At 33.2% G+C, this 13,976-nt stretch overlaps 1 protein-coding gene across 1 annotated transcript in view; it reads right to left on the bottom strand.

Moving 5' to 3' along the window:
- The window catches only part of LOC149784425 (uncharacterized), a 44,558-nt gene that overhangs the window by 12,857 nt on the left and 17,725 nt on the right, over positions 1–13,976 (bottom strand). The window lies entirely within an intron of this gene.

Genomic DNA, 13,976 nt, shown 5'->3' on the forward strand with positions numbered 1-13,976 from the left:
TATTACTTATTTTAAGACCATGGAGTCGTAATATAAATCTTTATTGCTGCATGAACATAAAATTGATGCAAATTCCATGACAAGTTGTACATACTCAAAGCACTCACTATTTCATATTACTGTCACATGGGTTGATGACAAAAGCACGTTGAAAAACCCTCCCAACATCTACAACTTTGATCTTGAATACTGCACGAAAACAATGAGATGAGACACAATTTCAAACCTTTAAGTAGTAAGAGTACCACACAACACATTATATGCCCATCTCATACCCTTTTCCCTACCAGAGACCTTGATCTTTAGAGTCACTAACCTGCCAGCTGCATCACAGAGTGTGGAACTGGAAACAATTTCATCAAATTATGTGAAGTAGTTAAAAAGTGACAGTCAGCATGCCACTGACTTAACTGGTTTCTGACCTTAATCTTTGGAGCAGAGAATATAACTGAATACATGGGACACTATCAAGTCTAGATATACAGCAGCCTAAAGTTGCATGAAAATACCTTCATTGGTTCAAATATTATACCTGTACACGGACAGAGGTTGGTGATTTGTATCTTCCCTAACTGTGACATTAAAGTAATGGCTATGGTATCTCAAATTATGATACATAACTAGTTCAAGTTTCATTAAAATATTTTCAGTCATTTAAAAGGTATCCTCTAAAAAATGTACAAAACCACATAATTTCAATTTCCCCTGCCTTAACTTAAAAAAGTGGCATCATTGTATTTGATATACCGTCTAATTATGATATAAACATGAGCAGAAGTTTCATGAAATCTCTCAAGCTATCACAAAGTTATAGGCTAGACAAGCGAATGCTAACAGAAGGATGGAATATCAACATGTTAACATAATATGCCCAATTTATGATGGTGGTAAAAAAATGCATCACTAGTCAGATCATAATTTAACATGACACACGTTCTTGGCTTAACCTTGACCATGAGAAATTATCTTGAACATTACAGTAAAATAATAAAATAAATTAGAGACAGTCATACATAAAATTATATTGTTATAAAGGATCTACAATTTATCAATTTAAAAAAAATTATACAATTTTATATAGTGCATTGGTGTTAATGCCATTAGGATACAAAGTATCTAAGTTATGAATCCAGTAAGTTTCTTTTATGAGTCTATTCATGACACCATGCACAATGTCTATTGGCATGAAAGTAAAATAGAATAGTGATTATTGGTGTTAAAGTGTGTTGAAATATTGGAGGAAAACTGAGGATCTCAATTTTTTTATATGATTGTGATGAATATTAATTCTCTTAGAAACTTGTTGAAGTGTTTGTCCAACATACTGCATGCTACATATTTTACAGGTTATCAAATAAATCACATCTGTTGATATGCAGTTAGTGTTAAAACATAGAGAAAATACCTCTTTTTTATTATCACTATTGAAAGAAGTACTTTCTCTTATATTTGCACATTGACAGTGCCAATGTCTGTTACATTTAGATGACAAAAATTCTTTTTTATTTTCTGTCTGTTTAGTTCTAATGAGATAATCTTGCAAATTCTATGAGCCAGAATTGCTTTATTTTTGTAATCTTACACTGGTTTTATTTGATAAATTTAGGAGACTCCAATATTGATTAATTATAAGGTCTATATTAGGCAAGGAAGGATTATATTTTATTGCGATAGGAATTATGTTTTTCTCTATTTTACATTTTGTCGTGTTTAAAGCTTCATGATGAGTAAGATTACAGGCTTTGTTCAGTGCTGAATAAATTATATGTGTCAGATAATTTCCATTTTGGAAATATGTAATTGATTCAACAAATTTTGTAATTGACAATCATCTAAAATAATGCATCAGTATCTTTTGGCCTGGTTGTATGGTATACCATTTTTACATGATATGGGATGACATGAAGAATATTCCACATGGCCTGGTTATATGGTATACAGTTTTTACATGACATGGGATGACATGAAGAATATTCCACATATTGGTGGATATTAATTTCCTTGACATGATTATTTGTAGAGATAGTGTCATCAATATTTTTTATTACATTTACATCTAAAAATGAAACATGCGTACTAGATGCAGTATAAGTAAAAAGTATATATCAAAGTACAAGTATCTTTTAGATCCTGTCATATATATATATATATATATATATATATATATATATATATATATATATATATATATATATATATATATATATATATATATATATATATATACAGTGGAACCCCGCTATAACGCGCCCCGCCATAACGCGAATTCGGATATAACGCGGTCGTAGCATGGCTCCCGAAATTTCGTATATTCATTCACACATGAAAAAAAAAATTTGGAGAAAAGTAAAAAAAACAAAACAAGAAATTAACTTCATTTTGGGCATGAGATTAGTTGTGACTTTTAAAATAATATGATCGTGGCATGGTTCCTGAAATTTAAATTCATTTACGTGTATTTTTATCGGACTGTGAAAATATTTGTTTAACGTACGAGAAATAGTGTGTAAAACGTTTATTATAATTTGGTGGAAGAATTCGCGTATGACTTTTAATAATAAACGATCGGAACTTAACAATTTATCCAGGTTCTTTAAGTGATTTTGGAGAAGTGATCGTGTATGAATTCTAAAATAATACGATATATATAACGTACGAGAAATAGTGTGTACAACGCTTGGCTTCTGAAATTTATCAATTTGAACAGGTTGTGGTGAAGCTCCATATTCTACTCTAGAAGAGAAAACTGGTTTCATTAGGTTTTTGAATTGTTAAGCCGAAGTAAACATTATCGGAAGTGTTACTTATTACGGATCCATGAGTAAAGCCAGTAAATCGTCTTTGTGATTGTCTTCCATGAAATCTGTATACAGTCGTTGCTCAAACAATAGCCGACATGGGCTTCTTATTTAACTGCAATCACAGCCAAGCAGCAGACAAAGCTGTGGTTGATACAAGAGTCGCACAATTTAATAAACATCAAAGGACGAAAGCCGCCAACATGTGTGCTGTGCTTGGCGGTGTGATCAAACAACAAACAGTTGAAAGTAAATAATATCCAATACAGACACCGTATGTAGACCCGGGAATAGCTGCATGCAATGACCGTACGATATCAGACGGCAAGTAAATGGTTTCAATATTTTGTTCATCCTATATTTTACACGACGAATTCAGACTATTACAAAATTATTGAATATTTTAAATCTGTACGATTTTCAATGAAATTACATCCATTATGGATGAACTGCATGCCACGACGGCACGGTAGCATACGGTGTTGATACACTTTTCATGATATAGCGATAGTCTGGTATTATCGGTCAATCTGTATTATCGTTCAAACAAATAAAAATTAGTAAATGTTTTTAATGCACAGTAATAACCTATAAATATATTAACCATCGATTATTTTGAATATATCTTAATTAATGCATTCCAGTTAATATTCATCTGATGATAAGCCGACTTTTGATCATTGCACATGTATACACGTATATGTTCTCGGAAAAAAAGTTAAATATTGTAAAACCCCGCATTAACGCGACCCCGCTTTTAACGCGATCCGATTTTATGGACCCCGATCATCGCGTTGTAGCGGGGTTCCACTGTATATATATATATAATTGTTCTGACGGTGCGTATCATTTATGATGTTACATAATGACGTAATTGTTTTTAAAAATAAAAAGACATCATCTGTTTCTTTCAAAACATTTTGTGCCTCAAGAAGTGTACATTAAATACGATGGAAAAACATTTGTGCCTGAAGAAGCATACAAATGCAAAACTAGTTGCACAGAATTTTTGGTGTTTGTATTGTTTTTTTTAATCCCAATTCTTCAACATTACATGAATTGTTGCAAACAGCTTCAGAGCTTTAGCATGGATGAAAATAAATTGAATACATTAACTTTTAAGATAGTGGTATATGAAACACACTCAGATTATCAATAGATATAACCCTATTCAGTTTCACCCCTCTTAATACAGGCTTTTAGTTCTAGACCTGGAAAGAAATATATGCATATTAGTCCCAAACAAAAGTTGAACATGTAAAAGTAGATTATACTTTATTGCAAACTAAAAATCAAAGAACGAGCGTCAATCTGAATCAACAACATTTTACAAAGAAAATATCATTTTTCAACAAAGAATGTCCAATGTGTGTGATGTCACATTTTTTGATATGGTACACAGTACTGGTTAGAGATGGCCTACAGTACATGATCCAATGTTTACCCTAAAATGACACTTTCACAAATAAACATTACACTGTTGCGATACTCATGTGAAAGATGATTATTTGATGCAGAAATTCCCATTTTTACAGAAGTGAGTTTATTTACTTCTTTAAGTTAACATTCAAACTATGCTTGTATAATTGTGGATTGTATGTTAAAAATATACTGCCCACCACCACCACCCATTTTAAATTACTGTTTTTTTTTTTAAAAAGTGTTTAATGCCATTTGTCAGCACAAGATACATGGTGGCCAGTATCAGTGGTGAAGGAAGAATCAGGAAAAAACCCAGAAAGAACCACGGACCCACAAGAAGCTACTGGCAAGCTTTCTCACATACCAAAATTGGCAGAGCTTAAGACTCAAACCCACGCAGACAGAGGTGAGATGGCAATGATCTGTATTGATTACCGCTTTAGACCACTTGGGGCCCACTTGCTATAAACTAAGCAACACCCTTAGTTTTACTTCTTGTTGTTCTTGTCCTGGGGTTTTATGTCATTTTGCATACAATGATATTGTTATATATGACATAACAAACCCCTGTGGAGATAAATTGGCTGCATTCAAACAGATGAGGCAATTTTCCCCCAATTCCCATTCATGACTCAAGTCGAAAAATGGCCACCCAAAAAAATAATTCCAGAAGGCAGGGTTAAAAAGGCTTTCCCACAATAACAGCTAATCAGTAAAGAGAATACTGCACAATAATTTGATGGGCTTATTTGGACCAATCCGAATCACATAAAGTGGTATGTAACATATTGTGATATCAAAAAAATGAAAGTGCACCTACTATAGAAAAACTATACCGACTGTGATAAGAAAAGGTTATTCCTAATATCTAATTATCGCTTGGTAAGCTTGGGAGCATGCTATATTGAGTTATAATCAACAAAAATAACTCAATATAGCATGCTCCCAAGCTTACCATTGGCAAGCAATAATTTGATATTAGGAATAACTTTTTTGTTACTGAAATAGTGCTACAAGGCATCTGCAATAGGTAATGAGGCTAATATGAGTTGACAGACAGATGGATGAACATGTCAAATCAATATTCTCACACTATTTTATAATGTGTTCAGATAAAACAGAAATCACTATGGAATACAATATCAATATAACTTGCTTAATGTAAATAAATTGTTTCTTGGAATTTCTTTTCACTTCAGTGTTCTCGAGAGGATAGTTTATGCTGTTGTTGTTGTTGTAGGGTTTAATGCCATTTATCAGCAAAGGATAGGCTATACATGACGGCCAGTATAACTGGTGGAGGAAGAACCCCGGAAAATCCTGGGAAGAACCACCAACCTACGAGAAGCTATTGGCAGGCTTTCCCATGTACCCATGTTAGCTGAACCTGAGACTCAAACCCATGCAGACAGAGGTGAGATGGCAGTGCTACGGAATGGTAAGCGCTTTAGACCACTAGACCATATGAGCCCCCAGTTTATGCTATACACCATTCTGCAGTTATAGATTAGAAAGGTCTTATTAATAGATTAAAGATAAAAATAAACAACTTTTTTGCCTTACATAACCAAAAGATTTTTTTTAGTTTTTTCCCCATCAAGACAATATATTTACCCCCAACTAAAGCATGGATTTAAATCCATACCATTGCCCAATTCATAATATTTACAGCTAGACTTGCAAAATTATGTTACCTATAGAATTGAAACTATACAAATGGACAAAACTGTTATCTAAAGTTCACTGGGCGTGGTGGATCACAATTATCAAATTGACCAACAGGGTTATTAACAATAAAAATAGGATTCTTGTCTTTCATGTATTTATAAATTATATAATGCTTAAAAAAGAAACTGAATTGATTTTTTTGACTAAAACTATATACATAAATACAGTACTTGATAACAATGGACATATGTATAGAAATAAAGGGTCCATATGACTGATTTAATGTTAGTTTGAGCACTTAAATATGCATGTTGAAAATAAATATGTGGATTCAGATTAATAAATACATACATGATTTACCATTTACAAAATCACAAACAATAAAATGAAGTTATTCTGCAATTACTTAAAATAATGTTCAACAAGTGAAATAGATAAACTGGAACATTTCAATTATTGTAACTATTATTATTATTATTATTATAACAGACATATAAACAGATGTCACAGCTTGTGTGAAAGTGCCAAATGGCTTGACAGAAATATTTAACTGCCCAACTGGGGTAAAGCATGGTTGTGTTTGTATCACCCATTTTATTTTCATTATTTCTAAATAAGTTGAAGACACATTTCTGACCAGTATAATGGTGTAACATTAGAATTTGCTTCGTTATTTGCACTGCTGTATGTAGATAACATGGTTGCCGTTGGTAAAACTGCCACTCAACTTCAAGAATTCTAATGGACTACAATAATAAATGCAACACCTGGAAACTAAAGATTAACCTGAAACAAAAACTGTAGTTTTTTTAATAGGGGGATATTTGACAAGATATCCAAGTTTGGTAATTGTGTGATAGAGACAGTATTCTAAAATTCAAGGTATGTGTCAGACAATGTTAGCAGTTCTAGCAGCAAAGGCACTTCATAGTCTGAAGGCTAGACATAATTGCTTTTGTAAAATGTCTATAAAAACTCTATTCCAAATTATATCTGATACTAAAATAGCACACATTTTGAATTATGGTTCGATAGTTTGGGGTTTCTACAAAACAAAAAACACTGAAGCTGTAATACTTCCTACTGTAAATATATCATTGGTATTACAAAACACACTCCAAACATTTGTATCTATAACGAGTTAGGTAGAATGCCAAGTATACAAAAAGAATTCTTAAGTACTGGTTCAAATTATTAAAGACGACTGATGATAAATTCTCAAAGCAAAGCTATAACCTACATTAGACATGGGGTGAACACTGCAATTGCTGGGTAAATAAAGTTAAAATCTACTGTTTTCAAAAGGAATGGGATAAGTTAATCAAGGGGTGGGTGATAAACTATTTTTCATTAAGTTTAAACAAAGTTAAGATATTTTCTATGATAAGATCAGAAATCATCTGAATTCCCAATACTATATAGACAGTTTGAACTTTTCACAAGTGTTAGCTTTCTATACATGTTCAACAAATGAACATTTCGCAAAATGGCAAATATAGGTAGGTATAAAAAATATCTCCTACGTTTAACGAATGTGCCATTTTTGTGCAGATATAGAAGATGAGTTTTACTCTTCTGTTAAATATCCTATGTATGATAACCTGAGAAAGGCTTATGTACCTTCATACATTCATTGTTATGCAGATCACTGCAAGTTTAATAACTTTATCCAGAGAATCAATAATAATATTAATATTCTATAAAATCTTAGCAACCTTTATAAAAGTCAATAAGTTAATCCTAGAACTGTTGTTTTGTGGTTGTACCATTTATTTTTAATACAAGCATTTAATTTGGGCATCTGACCAATGCTACAAATAAAGAGTATTATTATTATTATTATTATGACTCTGTGGTATAAACAACTCTGTGGTATAAATAAAGTAACAGAAAAGAGCAAAATCTAGCAAGTCTTGTAAAAGTCAACAAATAATTTATTTCCCTGGAATACAAAGTGAAAATTTAAAAAGAACTTACAGAATTAGCAATTAAATCCCAAATATTTTTTAGAAAGACCAAACTCCTGTACAAGGTGTTTACAAAATCTGCCTCACATACCTGAACATCATTTTCCAGAAAAGAGAATATACTGGTACCCCAAACCTAACATCATTAAAAGGGCAAAATTTCAAAGTATCCCTGACATAAATGGAGTTATTGAAAAATATCCTTCGATTTTCAGGTGTACTTGTTTGGAATAACATTCCATATGATATTAAATCAGCTACAAACATCTCTTCTTTGAACTATAGGTGTATTACATGGATGAAATCAATTGGAATTTTGCATTGGAATGATTCGTGTCTGGGTCAAGTGATAATGTGTATAAATAGGGACTTGATAAATAATTCCTGTTTTAAATCAGTGTTTCAGATATAATTATTAAAAAAATTACTTGGAATTACTAAAATGCTCATGATCTTTTGGATTAATACATTAGTTTCGATTTTTTGTGAACTCATTCAAGGACATTCTGGATTGTATCATTGTGTCGTATCACGACACTGAAGACTATTGGAATTCATTCAGAACATTCCATATTTTTGGACTTGTGATAGGACAGTTATGATTATTTGGGATTTAATTCACAATACTGCAAATGTCTCTTTAATTTACACTTTCTGGGTTCATACAGAATTCTGAATGATAAATTCAAAGACTTTTCCCAAACTTTCAAAGACCACAACATAGATTTCAAAGACCTATTTTCACTAACATTTTGTATGCAAGTTATGTTATATGAGAAAACAAAGAATGCAATATACTACAATAGTGTTTAATGATGAAATTCAAACTAATTAATCAAAAGAAAGAAACCAGGAAAACTCAACTACATCCGAATCTAACAACCTTGGACAATTTTATTTGTGATTATGGAAAAAAATTAAAATGTTTGGGTTTATTTCAATTTTCACAGACTTTAAAAGACCTCTGGGTAATCTGCTCGATTTTCCCAAACTTTCAAGACCTTGAAAATGCTACCTCATTCTTCCCAAATTGTCAAAGACCTTCAAAGACCGTAATAATCCTGACTTTGCATCAACTTTTTTTTAAATAACTTGATTTTACTTAAATTTTTGGCTTCACTTCTTTCCGTTACATATTTTAAGACCTGAAGTTATAACATATTAAAATCATCATATTCTTTACTTCTTAATTACTACTATTAATTATTACAATAAAATGGTGGCTTTACAGGAAAATAGAAACTGTTTAGCATCTGAAGGGCGAATTGCACAACAAAACAAACAATACTGAAAACATTGAGGTTTCCTTATGGGTTCTGTTTGAAAGAAAACTGTCAAACATAATATTGAGATCACTGAGGTTTCCCTAAGGCTTCTGTTTGAAAGAAAACTGTAGAACATATAATACTGAGATCGATGAGGTTTCCTTATGGCTTCTGTTTGAAAGAAAACTGTACAACATAATATTGAGATCAATGAGGTTTCCCTAAGGCTTCTGTTTAAAGATAACTGTAAAGAACATAATATTGAGATCACTGAGGTTTCCCTAAGGCTTCTGTTTGAAAGAAAAATGTAGAACATATAATACTGAGATCATTGAGGTTTCCCTAAGGCTTCTGTTTGAAAGAAAACTGTAGAACATATAATACTGAGATCACTGAGGTTTATTTAAGGTTTCTTTTTGACAGGAACATTTTAAAATAAACATACAACACTGAGATCAGTGATCAGATTACTGCTTCTGTTTCACTTTTAATGTTGTTGTGTAATTATGAATATGCGCTTGTGTATTTAGTTTCGAATACGGCATACATTCATTTACGTTGTTTCTTGTAGTGTATTTTGTTTATATAATTAAGCCTTAGGTAGAATTAAAAACATGAACATATAATAAAAAGGTTACTGCATTTGTGTGGGAAAATATGAACTCGTATTATTGGATGGATATACTGCACTCCCAAGCAGTATTTCATCCAAAAAACTCATTCATATTTTCCCGTACAAATGCAGTAAATCCTAGCAAATCCATGCAACAACAAGAGAGAACGCTATACCAAGTCATGATGCACCCAGCCAGATCTTTGCAGAATGTGTATCAGCTTGTTCCAATGATGTCAAAGCCATACTGCCTGCTGTAGAGAACTTCAAAAGAACAGTTAGATGCTATAGACCACAGATACCAACTCCAGCATTACTTCCAGTTCTAAATACTGTATTCCTGTGAAATACTAAAACTCGAGATAATGAACTACAACCCCATTAGCTCCATGACTCTTTAAATAGATACAAACCACAAGGGTCCTACTTAGAAATGGCTATAATACTGCTGTTTACAGTGTACTCCAGAGAAAAATCATGCACATTATATGAAGAACTTTTCCAAGCTATCCGTGACAAGTTCATCAGCTGCCGTCTTGACTTAAACTTTACTAAAGTTGTCACTGACTTTGAGGGCAGTATCTGCCATATTTAAACATCATATTAAACACCAAGGCTGCTTCTACCATCTAATGCAGGCAACATTTTGCAAGATACAGAATCTTTGATTAACCAACCACTATAAGAATGATCGGGGGGCCCTGAGTGGCTGAGTGATCTAAAGCGCTCTCCGTTATGGATCACTGCCATCTCACTTCTGTCTGCATGATGGGTTCGACTCTTGGATTTGGCCAATGTGGGTATGTGAGAAAGCTTGCCAGTAGCTTCTCATAGGTCAGTGGTTCTTTCTGGGGTTTTCCCGGGTTCTTCCTCCACCATTAATACTGGCCACCATGTATAGCCTATAGTGTACTGAAAAATGGTGTTAAACCCTACAATAACCACAACCATAAGAATGATCCCAATTTCCACTTATTCTGCAACCACCTGGATGATTAGCTTTTTTTAACCAATACATTAACTGCCTCATGGTGTAGCTCACATCTGTGCTATCATACCAAAGGAACCAGTAGTGGAGCCCTGTGATCTATTTTGACACCTTCTACATTACTGGTTCATTTGTATGCAATGAGAGAGAGAGATCGAGAGATCCCCAGGTTCTGATAACATACAAGTAATTCTACTGGCAGCAGGCCAAAAAGAGTTTTAAATGTCTATCTATAACATTCGCACATTAATAACTGAAATCTATCACTTTTGAAAATTATATTTAAAAAATTTTTATGAAAAATCCCAAACACTGCATTTTTAGGTGTTCTATCAACACATTAGAGAAACCAACCAGAAACAGTTACTGGGGACTGGAAATGTTCCAACAGTAAATTGACTGGTATGTAGCTTTAACAATCTTTCAGTCATATTGCTACAACATCTGCAGTGTGACAGTTTATAATGATGTCAAGCACTGGGGCATCATGCCACAGACATGTCGCATGATGTCCCACCCAGTCACGTTATCCTTACACCAGGCCGACCAGTCCTAACACTAACCTCTTAATGCTGAGTACCAAGCAAGGCAGTTGTTAGTACCCAGGTCCCTTTTTATAAATCTTTGGTATGCTTCGGCTGGGGATTGAATCCATTACCTCATGCACCCAATGCAGATGCTCTATAACCACTAGGCCACCGGAGCAGTAATTTTAATGGAGGGAGATAAAACGGTGATGAACAATGATGAATGATTTTGGCTGACACACTAGAGCAAGTACTTTTCATTTTATTGTCATGTTTAATTGTTATTGTATTGTTCAAGATGTTTTAAGTGGAATATTTAAGGGGCAGCTCTTACATACTGTGTACAATTCATGGCAAGATGTGAGAATGTGGCTCTTCTCCCAAATGCTAAGAAACCACTGGCTATGAAATATTACAAGTTTATAAATGCTTAAATATCAGAATTTAAGCATATGCAGGTGAGTGGTAGAGATCCTGAGTTTGCTTTGTGTGTTTCAAAAGTATGCATCTTTTGTATTTCATAAACTTCCTTAGATAAAATTTAAGTTAACATATAATTCACTTTGGAATAAATTATACACATGTATTTTTTCTTTGTTTATTTGAAGTCTAAATAATTTTTTTAATTTTTTTTAAAAAAATTTACAGTGGTGAAATCTGCCAGCAGATTTTGGGATCTGAGCCATGAAGAGAAAAAAATCCTTGAGGATGAGGCTCAGGAATACATTTTATGTCCAAATCAGGAACTTCATCTGTGAACATAACATGGAAGAGAACTGGAAAGCAGTCAGTGACCTCACAAACCTAGCAACTGGAAAACTAAAGTTAGAACTTCTATGCATGCTCAGCATAGTTGTCCTTTCATTGCAACATTCAAATGCTGTTTAGAGAGGACATTCTCCATTCTTGGCTAAATATAGATTCAGAGGGATGAGTGGAGCAGAAACCTGTTTTGAGCCTCTCAGATAAGTGTGAAGCTTAATAATCACAGCAGATGTCATCAGTAGTCTCCAGACAACAATCTTGCTAAGGAAACTAAAAATCCTATTGGCTGTTATTATAAAATCTTTGCAGTGAATTATTAGGTTAAAAACTCTTCCTTATATCTGAATCTGATTTATGTTAAAAATACTCGTTTTAATATACTCGAGGTGCAGAAATTGTGTTAAAATCAAGTAGTCCATGGACAAGTAAATTTAAAGTTTATTTGTCTAACAGACCCAAATGTTTGTATTTTCAAAGTTAAACAGAAAAGTTGGAGACAAGTCTGTTTAAATGTTTACTTTCATTAGGCTGCACCATTTAAATGGATGCCATTATGGACCTGTGACATGTACAATATATTAGATATTACAGCTGGTCTTATTTCTGGACTTTTATGGTCAGGGTCTACAAATCTAACAAGAATTTATTTTTGGTCTATAATTGCTGAATCAGTACTAGAATCTGAAAGGATGGACAAGAATTTAGCTCAAGATAATTTATCCTAGACATTTTTTCAGTAGAACATCAGATTTATTGTTGAAGAAATCTATGCATTCATGTAGTTTTCTTGATGTGATTAGTTCCAAGTTTAACACTGATTTTTATTTGAACCGTACAGAGAAATTCGTAGTCTGAAAAAAGATTTTTTCTGCTTTGCTACGATACTGTTTGTTGAACAGCTTCTTGCAACACTTGATTTGGCTCACATTGTATTTATTGATCACTCTGTCTCAATCATCTACATCTTCTCAGATTTGGCCTTTTCATTATCAAGTGTCAGATAACATGTACTGTGCTTTGCACTTTTTGGTGTCTTAACAGTGTGTCCTTCATTGTGATAACCTGTTCTAAAAATAATCCACTGGTTTTGTCTGCAGTTGAGGAGTGTCTTTCACATATGCAATGTTTGATCATTGCCGGTCTCAAGCCATGGAAATCCCTGCAGCCAAGAATCTTTGAAGTCCTGTTTTCTTTTCTTATTGTATTCCCAGTTATAGTCAAATTCAGTTTTGGTCAGTTTTGTTGACTTTTCATTCAACTTTTCACCAATTGGCCCTAGCTTTATAAGAAAATGATCCATCCAGATGCATTCTCATGAAAATTGATAGTAGTCACGATAATGGTTTCAGCAAAGAGTCAAAACAACCGATTCCTCAGGGAAGCCCTATCCTCAGGCCAGTGTAATTAGTTCTAATGTAACCATCAAAAGATATTGCATAAATAAGGTCCTGTCTGCTTCCATTTATTAAATCCATAGAACCTGCAGCTGGTTTCAGTCCTCATCAATAAATTTCACCATACACTATGCAAATATTTAACACCATATATTCGCTGAAAAGGGTGAATGACATTTGTGTAAACATCAATGAGACAAAACAGGAACTACTGACCTTTCAAGTTACAGGCCAAAATTTATTTGTCCACAGCCTAGCAACCTTGCTCATCCATAAGAACATATTTCCAAATTGGACACTAATGACAATGGATTTCCGCACCCCACATACTTTGAAGAGAATACATACATGTACTACGTAATAAAAAAACGCACTCATTTTGTTTCTAGTCCTCTTGAAAAATGTAAAATATGTATGTCAATAAAAAAAATCTACTGATTTAGAAGTCAATCTACTGATCAGAAGTTGTAAATGTACTGGTTTGAAATTCCAGTTCTGTCATATTGATGTGTTATCAATCCAAAGAGTACCAACATAGTTTCCACCAGACATGCGGAATGAATATACAG

The sequence above is a fragment of the Sinohyriopsis cumingii genome, chromosome 14, assembly GCF_028554795.1.
Source record: "Sinohyriopsis cumingii isolate HCF-2022 chromosome 14, ASM2855479v2, whole genome shotgun sequence".
Lineage (NCBI taxonomy): Eukaryota > Metazoa > Mollusca > Bivalvia > Unionida > Unionidae > Sinohyriopsis > Sinohyriopsis cumingii.